Genomic DNA, 8242 nt, shown 5'->3' with positions numbered 1-8242 from the left:
AGCTATGGGTGATGCAATCTTTTTTTACTACACGTATTACGTTTATAGAAAGATTGTTCATATTACTATAACATATGTTTTTGTTAGCTTAGCCAATTCTATTTATTTTTGTTGTGATTAGGAAAAGATTTTAATTCTTAAACCACATTCCTAAAGACTAGTTACAGGTTCTTATTAGTTTGTACAAATACTCAAAACATGACTGCCAGCTTGTCTTTTTGAAACAATTGATCAATTATATAGCACTAAATCAATTCCGTGATTAAGATATGAAAAGGTAGCCGGATGGCTTCTAATTGGGTAGTTTTTTTTACTTGGTACTTCTAGTATAATTCTAGAATCTCCCATAGTAGTGATTTCCAAACTTTGCTTGATAAAAAATGTTGAATTTGGCGGTCATTGAGCACTCAAATTCAAAAGTTACCTTGTTAGCACTAGCTAGTTTTGAGAGGTCATAATTGAGATACATCTTGTAAACATAAGCCTTTGATAACTGGAAGTAACTTTGCAAAAGACTTCATAAACAGAAACTCCATGGAACAAAAGTATGGGCCAGACACTTGGATCAGAAAGGGTGATGGCCTTCTGATCAAAACTTAATCTAATTAAATAAATATGTATAAATTCATTAAAAATTTGGGATAAATATTAACCTTATTTGTAAACTATAATCTCACTTGGATCTTAAGGAGTGATGACCTTATGATCACAAGTTAAAATGAATTTAAAAGAAATTAGAAGAAACACACCTTGCACTCAATCAGAAGGGCAATGGCTTTCTGAGTACCAAAAATCAAATGACAACTTCAAGGTTTTGAGGATAATACCCACAATTATTTTTTGGATAGCAGGTGTAAGTTTAAAAATATTTTAAGTAGGACATGGATAACAATTGATAGGGTTCGTCACACCTGTAATACATATTCAAGGCTAAAAAATCAGTTGTCTTGTTTACATGGATGCAAGTGAGGACTCTATCTTTACTTAGGATCTTTTTGTCTTTGCTACTGTCCGTCACTCTCGAACTTGGCCTCTCTCACTTTAGTATCAATTATTCTTGACTATCTTATGTACAAATCACTAGAATGATACCCCTTTCTCACTATGATGTACAAAAATGAATCAAAGACTGAGTCGTTTTTGTGCTAATGTTTAAAAACAACACACACACATACACACACATGTATATATGTGTATGTGTGTGGGTATGAATCTATATACCCCCCTACCCCACATACACATAATCCTGCAAGATTTATTTATATATCAACTCTCCCAATGTTGAGCCATTCAACTTCAAGTACTGGCACCATTGTGTAGGCAATTTCATCTTTTTTTGCAAGTTTTCCTACACTCGTATCTCCACAAAACAAGTACTTTGTAGTCTATTGTAGCAAAGGTTGGTTTTGCGCAATTTTTCTTCAATATAGTTAGTTATTGCATCATGTGTAGTCAAAGGGATGCTTGAAAAAATGAGGGTTCGATGTGTAAAATTGAATTTTAGCTCCTCATAGAGATAAGAAACCTTTTCCAAACTCGTACCTGCATACAAAGAAGCTAACCTATCCCATGCATTTTTTTGTTGGTGATGATAAAATATGTGGAGTAATGGAACTCTTAAGGAAAAGCACAAGTAATACATGCATCTACACATCCTTAGCATTGCAATAGGGAAAAGATAATGTGAAGCTAATGGTCTTGTCTTTGTATTGTTGCAAGAGGCCCAATCCAAAGAATATAGATAAACAACATGCTCATGAGCAGGCATTTGTGTTTGCATAGCAAAAGAATAATGATCATTTCATCAAGCAAATGATCATCTCATCAAGCAATGTCGTGAGTGAATGGCTAAAGAGGCTCAAAAGAAAGTGGTAGATCCTCCTTGCAGTGCTGATTCAACAAATATTGAGCAAGATAATAGTGGGCTTTTAGTGTGCAATGTCATTATGACCCATCTATTCATGATGCATGTATGGAAAAATTTGTGAGGTGCAACTAAGCACATGATGTCTCACCATAATTTTCTCACTCCCTTGAGACTATCCCTAACATGAATATTGTCACATGTGCCAACAATGCCTCACCAGATGTATATGATACATTGCTTGCTCTATTCAATGGTGGGAGTATGAATGTAAGTCCTAATGAGGCACACGTGAAACCTATGCAAATTTCAAAGGGTGTTAAAGATCAACCATTCTTTGGTGCAAATTTGCAAGATGTAATTGACGAGGATAGGGTTGAGAATGAGCAGGCTAGATGCATGCCAAGATGGTTAGTGAAAACTTTGCATTAAATTAAATAGGGTGAATCTTTGTCTAGTCATACTTATTTTGGTTTGCAGCATGCCTCTTATGCATCAAATTGTTATGCTTTGATTGTGTCTAGCATGGATGGTGAGGAAGAGCCTTTTCCATTTGATGGAGCACTAAATTTAGACCTTTGATTGGCTACAATGCAATATGATTGTGAGGTTATTGTGAAGAATGGAACATGAATTTTGTGTGACTTGCCTCTTGCAAAAAGGCCATTGGTGGCCAATTGTACTAAGTGGGTTTTCAAGTCAAAAGGTAAGCATGATGGTAGTGTTGATTGTTGTAAGGCTAGACTTGTGGAAAAAGGGTATGTTGAGGAGAAAGTCATTGATTTGTATGAGAATTTTGCTCCCACCTATTGTATAACTAGCATTTGTAGCATTTGTGCATTGTCAACTCAAAATGGTTGGAATGTACTTCAAATGGACATAAAGACTACCTTTTTGCATGGTGATTTTCATGAGGAAGTGCATGTATCACAGCCTCGTGGTTTTTCTTAAACACAAGGTATGTTGGCTCAAGAAGGTGTTGTTTGGTTTGAAGCAAGCACCATGTGGATGGATAAAAAGCTTCATGCTTACTGGGCTACACATGGTTTTCATAATAGTCCTATTGAGAGTACTTTGTAGATTCTACCTTTAAAAGCTCACACCTATTGAGGAATAGGATTGTTCTTAGGCAATAATGGTGCGTATTCTTGTTCACCTAAAAGGTACTCCCAATATCCTTTACCCATCAAGAAATTGGTGATTCAAAACTTCTAAGCAAGAAATTTATTCTTGTCCATCTTCTCACTGACAATAGCTTTGACTCCATCATTGTTAGACTTGTTTGCTGCAATTCAAATTTCCGCACACAAAATTGTAGCAAATAAAAAATAGCTTGTATCTATTCCAATCTATGTCCACAATATGCATATATGCACCCAATAGAATGCTTCATAATACTATACAGTAGCTATGAAAATTGTAGCACCAACCAAGCTTCCTACAACACCGAAAAAAGTGACTTGCAGAATCATGAGCCTTTGCATTCCTGCACATGAATGCACTCTAACTTTATAATGGAGGCCGGAATTCCTTAGAATTGGAAATTTGCCTACATAGGCTCAATCCAAAGGTTTGTAAAAAATCCCAAAATGTATGATATCCCAAATAAAATGCCAAAATTGGAGGTTTTCATCTATGTCTCTCAAGAATCTCTGAGGTAGCCGTAGTACCAAAACACGAGGGAGGAGAATAGAGAAACCTTACCCTCGGCCACTTCTTTTGCAGCTCTTTCTTTCCACTAAAAAATCTTTAACTAGAACCAAGCTCTAATACCCTATAGAGGGATAGAGAAGGAGAGAATTTGAGCTCTTGTAAGGACACATGCACACACACAACCAAGAGAGCACACAATGAGATGGAAGTCAAAAGAAGTAATCAAAATTAAGTCTTTTCTATCATTCCAAAAAAAATTAGAGATAAATAAGATTATATCCTATCATTGAAAGAGGAAAAAGAAGCGGAGAATTCCCTAATATCTTTTGCAGCGTTTTATGAGAAATTGCTCCAATTCCTTGAATATTATATACAAAAGCATAAAGTAGTAAAATATTTCAAGTTTTGTGGTAAACATGGAAAATTGACCTCCAAAGAAAAAATACACTCTTAATCAATCAATCTCTCTCTCTCTCTCTCTCTCTCTCTCTCTCTCTCTCTCTCTCTCTCTTTCTTTCGTTTTTTAGTTAGCAAAAAAACAAGAGCCTTTGACCCTTGGCATTGCATAAGATCCACCATAGGTCCATACACACAAAATATGGGAAAAACTAGAAAGATATACAATGAGCTCTTCTCTTCTCATCTCTTCTTCTTCCCCCCACATGTGCACACGTGCACGTGCACACACACACACACACACAATCTCTCTCTCTCTCTCTCTCTCTCTCTCTCTCTCTCTCTCTCTCTCTCTCTCTCTTTTTGTCCTCTCTCTCTCTCTCCCCCCACACGCACACATGCGCACACACACACACTCCCCCTACACACACACACACACCCTATGGCTTAATGATCGGGGATTACCATAAGTCTCTCCTTGGCACTTCCTACCTTTGGGGATGGAGTGGCCTTGAAATGATTTGATCTTGGTTTTTAATGGATATAAGTCTCTACTTGGCACTTCCTACCTTTGATTGGAGTGACCTCCTCGAATGGTACTCCTTGCCTCACAATCTAACCCTAGTGGGACCCTCCCTCACTTAAAAATAGTAACAAGGGATACAATGTGAGTTTTGATTTCCTGTCAAAAAGTGCGCATCTGATTCGATGCATCCCGCCCAAGTTCGTGATGGTTTCTTGCCCAACTATCCCCCTAATTCTTCTGCTTGTCGGGCATTGCTTGGCCACTTACCTTATCTCCCACCCCTCGGATCCACCGATTGGTGTCCTGGATGTGATGACTGATCTGGGTTGCTTTCCATACCTAGTCCGAGATTCAACACTACACACACACACACATACACACACACACACACACACACACACACACACACACACACACACACACACACACACATACACACATTCAATTCTTGTTGCTATGGGTTAGACCTACAGGTTTTTCCCCTTGTACTATTCTTGATGGCTATACTACTTGGGTCCAATCTATTTGTAGGTTCTTTCCTCCCCACACATACTATCATTGATTGGATTTAGGCTTGATTGGGGCAGAACAATGCCATAAAGATCGAGGAGCTTTCTCCTACCTTTTTCTTTTAAAAACAAGGTGAGGGATTCTTAATGATTTTTTAGTATTCCTAGGCTGGATATGGCTACTGCTCAGATAGGTGTATCATACTATTTACCTGTGATATTATAAGCTTGAGTTGATAACCTAGGGCATTTTAAGTAGGTTGTGCAGAATTGAATTACTTGTTCCTCTTCTCATTTTTAGTTGACACTAAAACTGCTACCACCTTTTTACTTGCTTTGGCTAACACTATGGGTTACTTGTTCATAGCTGAAAATATTGTGTTGATCTATGCAATGGATGTTGTGCTATCTCATTGTTACCCGGTGCTTATAATATCATTAGTTGTTTTGTTTTGCTTATTGTGGGTGCTTTTGGAGAAGTAGATGGTGGATTCTGGAACTGGCCTTTTGCCTGCATATAATTATTAGTTTGGTTTTTGCTCTTTCATTTCTGCCTCGTGCTGGACTATTTTATGTTTTTTTTGCCTCTCTAACTAATAAGGCATTCCTACTGTTGGTTCTGCATGACTATTTACAAGCTTAATAACTTACGATTAAAATAGGGCCTTTGTTTTATCTTGCTTCTTAGATTACTACAGGCAAGTTGGCATGAGCTTAAGTTTGGTTTCTCTTTTGATCTTTCCTTACCAAGATGAGGTTATACCACTTTTGAAAAGCTAGATTGATGAGCTTAAGGATTTCATCCATTGTTCTTACTATGGTGTATAAGATGCAACTTTATATATTACCAGTTGGTAGGATTGAAAGCTATTAAGTGCTCCAATCCTATTTCATGATTTACTTAGGAAAGTCTAGCGTCGGCAATGTTTTTGGCTTACTAGTTGTCTTGGTTTGTCAACAAAGAGGATTGGGTTATACTTTTTGGTCTTCGGCTGCACGTTGATAATCCATACAAGGGTATAAATGGAAAGATGATATACCCGGATAAGAGAGATTAAGTTGGTTTTTAAATACTAGGTGTACTCATTTCTTTATTAGGTTTGGCAAGATCTACTATATGGCAGTGCTTATTCTGGTAATTTTGAGTTGAACATGGGTTTCACTAGTGATAATCCTAGATGATTATGGATTTGATCACTGTCATGCTAGTGATAATCCTAGATGATTCTGGCTTTGTTCAATGTCATGCTAATGGCTTGGCAAAATATTTCACTTCTAGTGTGCTAACTTTGCTAATAATTTGTTGGCTTTGATCACTGTTATGCTGGCTTGGTTTTTAAAACCACTACAGGCTTTTTGGCTGGATCTTTTGATTTGTTAACATTCTAGTGTAGGTCTAGCCAAGCTTGCTGAGCCTTGGAGGAATTCCATTATGGCTTTCTAGAATTATGGTTTTTAGTGGCTCTTGACAATCGATTGTCGAGCTTGTTGGATTTTCATTAGTCGATCCTAAGTTGTTTTGGTCTCTACTTCTAGTTTCAAGGTTATAATACGACTGGTTATTGACTTTGGAATACTCTCGCTTATAGAGTAGGTTTTGGTTCTACTATTTGAAGGGCTCGACTTTGATCCATACAACAGGGTTATAGTTACAATGCAAAGCTTTTCTAATCACTTTGAAGTTGTACTTACATATTTTGGTTTAACTTAGGGATGGTTTGACAGGTTGGAACTCTTTGTTACAGTAAATGATTACTTTAAAAGTTAGATCATATGAGTGCTGCTATGAGGTTGCAGTTTTACATGGATACTTTAACTTGAAAATGGAGATTACCTAGGATTTTTTCTAATAAAGTACTATAAAGGAATACTTTCAAAAGCATGTGTGAACTACTTAGAGTTTGCAAGTTTTTGCTTGGACACTTCAATTTGGAAAGAATGGAAATACTTAAGTTTTGCTTATACTTTTATACTTTTAAGCACTATTTAGGATGGTAGCTAGTCTAATAAGGTTGGACATGGATAAAAATTTATAGGTCCTTTGAAGCCTACCATACGTAGCCAAGTCTAATAAATATGTTATCTTGGCTATATGGATGCAGATGAGAATTCTATCTTGACTTAAAACGGTTTAGCGTGCTGCAGTCGGACTCTGAAGCCCCTTGATTGATGACTCAATCGGGATGACCTCAACAATTCTTCTACTTTTGCATAAAATCATTAGAATAGTACCTTGTGCTTATTGTGTTGTACATTAATGAATCAAAGACTGTGTCATTTCTCTACAAATCCTTGCCTAGTCATTTAAAGATAGTCATCTTTTGAACGTCATGTTCTTTTGTGTATATATATTTAATTTAATATTGCAGCACACACCTCCTAAACACAAACCCCTACCAGACAATTGGGTGGACCGAGATGCTGGCTTTATACTATAGGCTTTGATTGACCCACTCTTTGAAATTTCCAGTTAGGTTGACAGGCGCTAGATGGTCTTTCCTTGACTATAGATTGGGTTCCTACTCATGGCTATTGTAGTCTTTTGGCTCAGCCAATTTTAGGATGTAGGTTAATCAGAATTTGTAAACAAACTACAGTATGAGGTTTTTTTGGAATCTTGTGCAAAAATTATGGGATAGATCATCTAAGACTATGAATGACAACCATACTTTTTCTATTGGCTGTCAAAGCCTTCAAATTCCTAATGGAGTACAGTCTTCCTTGAAGACATTATCAAATATAGTGTTGATAATACTGGCTTTACTTTCTTCAGAGACACTTTGATGTGGTACATCTCTGCTAAGCTTCATACTCGACTATTTTACTCTCATTGACTTGATGAGGCAATAGGCCCATACTCAATGGGCCTACTACCTTAACATTGAGTATGGTGCTTGGGTAAGGGTGGACACACACACACACACACACACACACACACACACTTGGTCATGGTTATACTCTCTCGTGGTGTGTTCACACTTCCTATTGAGAGCCTCCGGGGTTAGCAAAAATTATGGCTCGCTTGTGGGTCAATTTTTTCTGGCTAACAGACCCCCTTTTTTTGTTTGATTTAGGTGGGATATACCCCTAAGCTCGCTATGATTAGGTTGCTACTCTTGTGTTGGTGTGTTGCCACCGTATGGGCACCTTCCCTACTACCTTGATTAAAAGTAAAGGGTAACCTTTGGCATAACCATGTGATAATAACTGCTTTTAAACCCTTCCCTTCTCTTGATCATGGTTTTAACACTCCTCTCGAGCGTGAAATAAACATTGCTATTGCTCTGCATCACC

This window comes from Adiantum capillus-veneris, chromosome 30, assembly GCF_014529385.1.
Source record: "Adiantum capillus-veneris isolate H3 chromosome 30, ASM1452938v2, whole genome shotgun sequence".
Classification (NCBI taxonomy): Eukaryota; Viridiplantae; Streptophyta; class Polypodiopsida; order Polypodiales; family Pteridaceae; genus Adiantum; species Adiantum capillus-veneris.
This window is presented reverse-complemented; position numbering follows the sequence as displayed.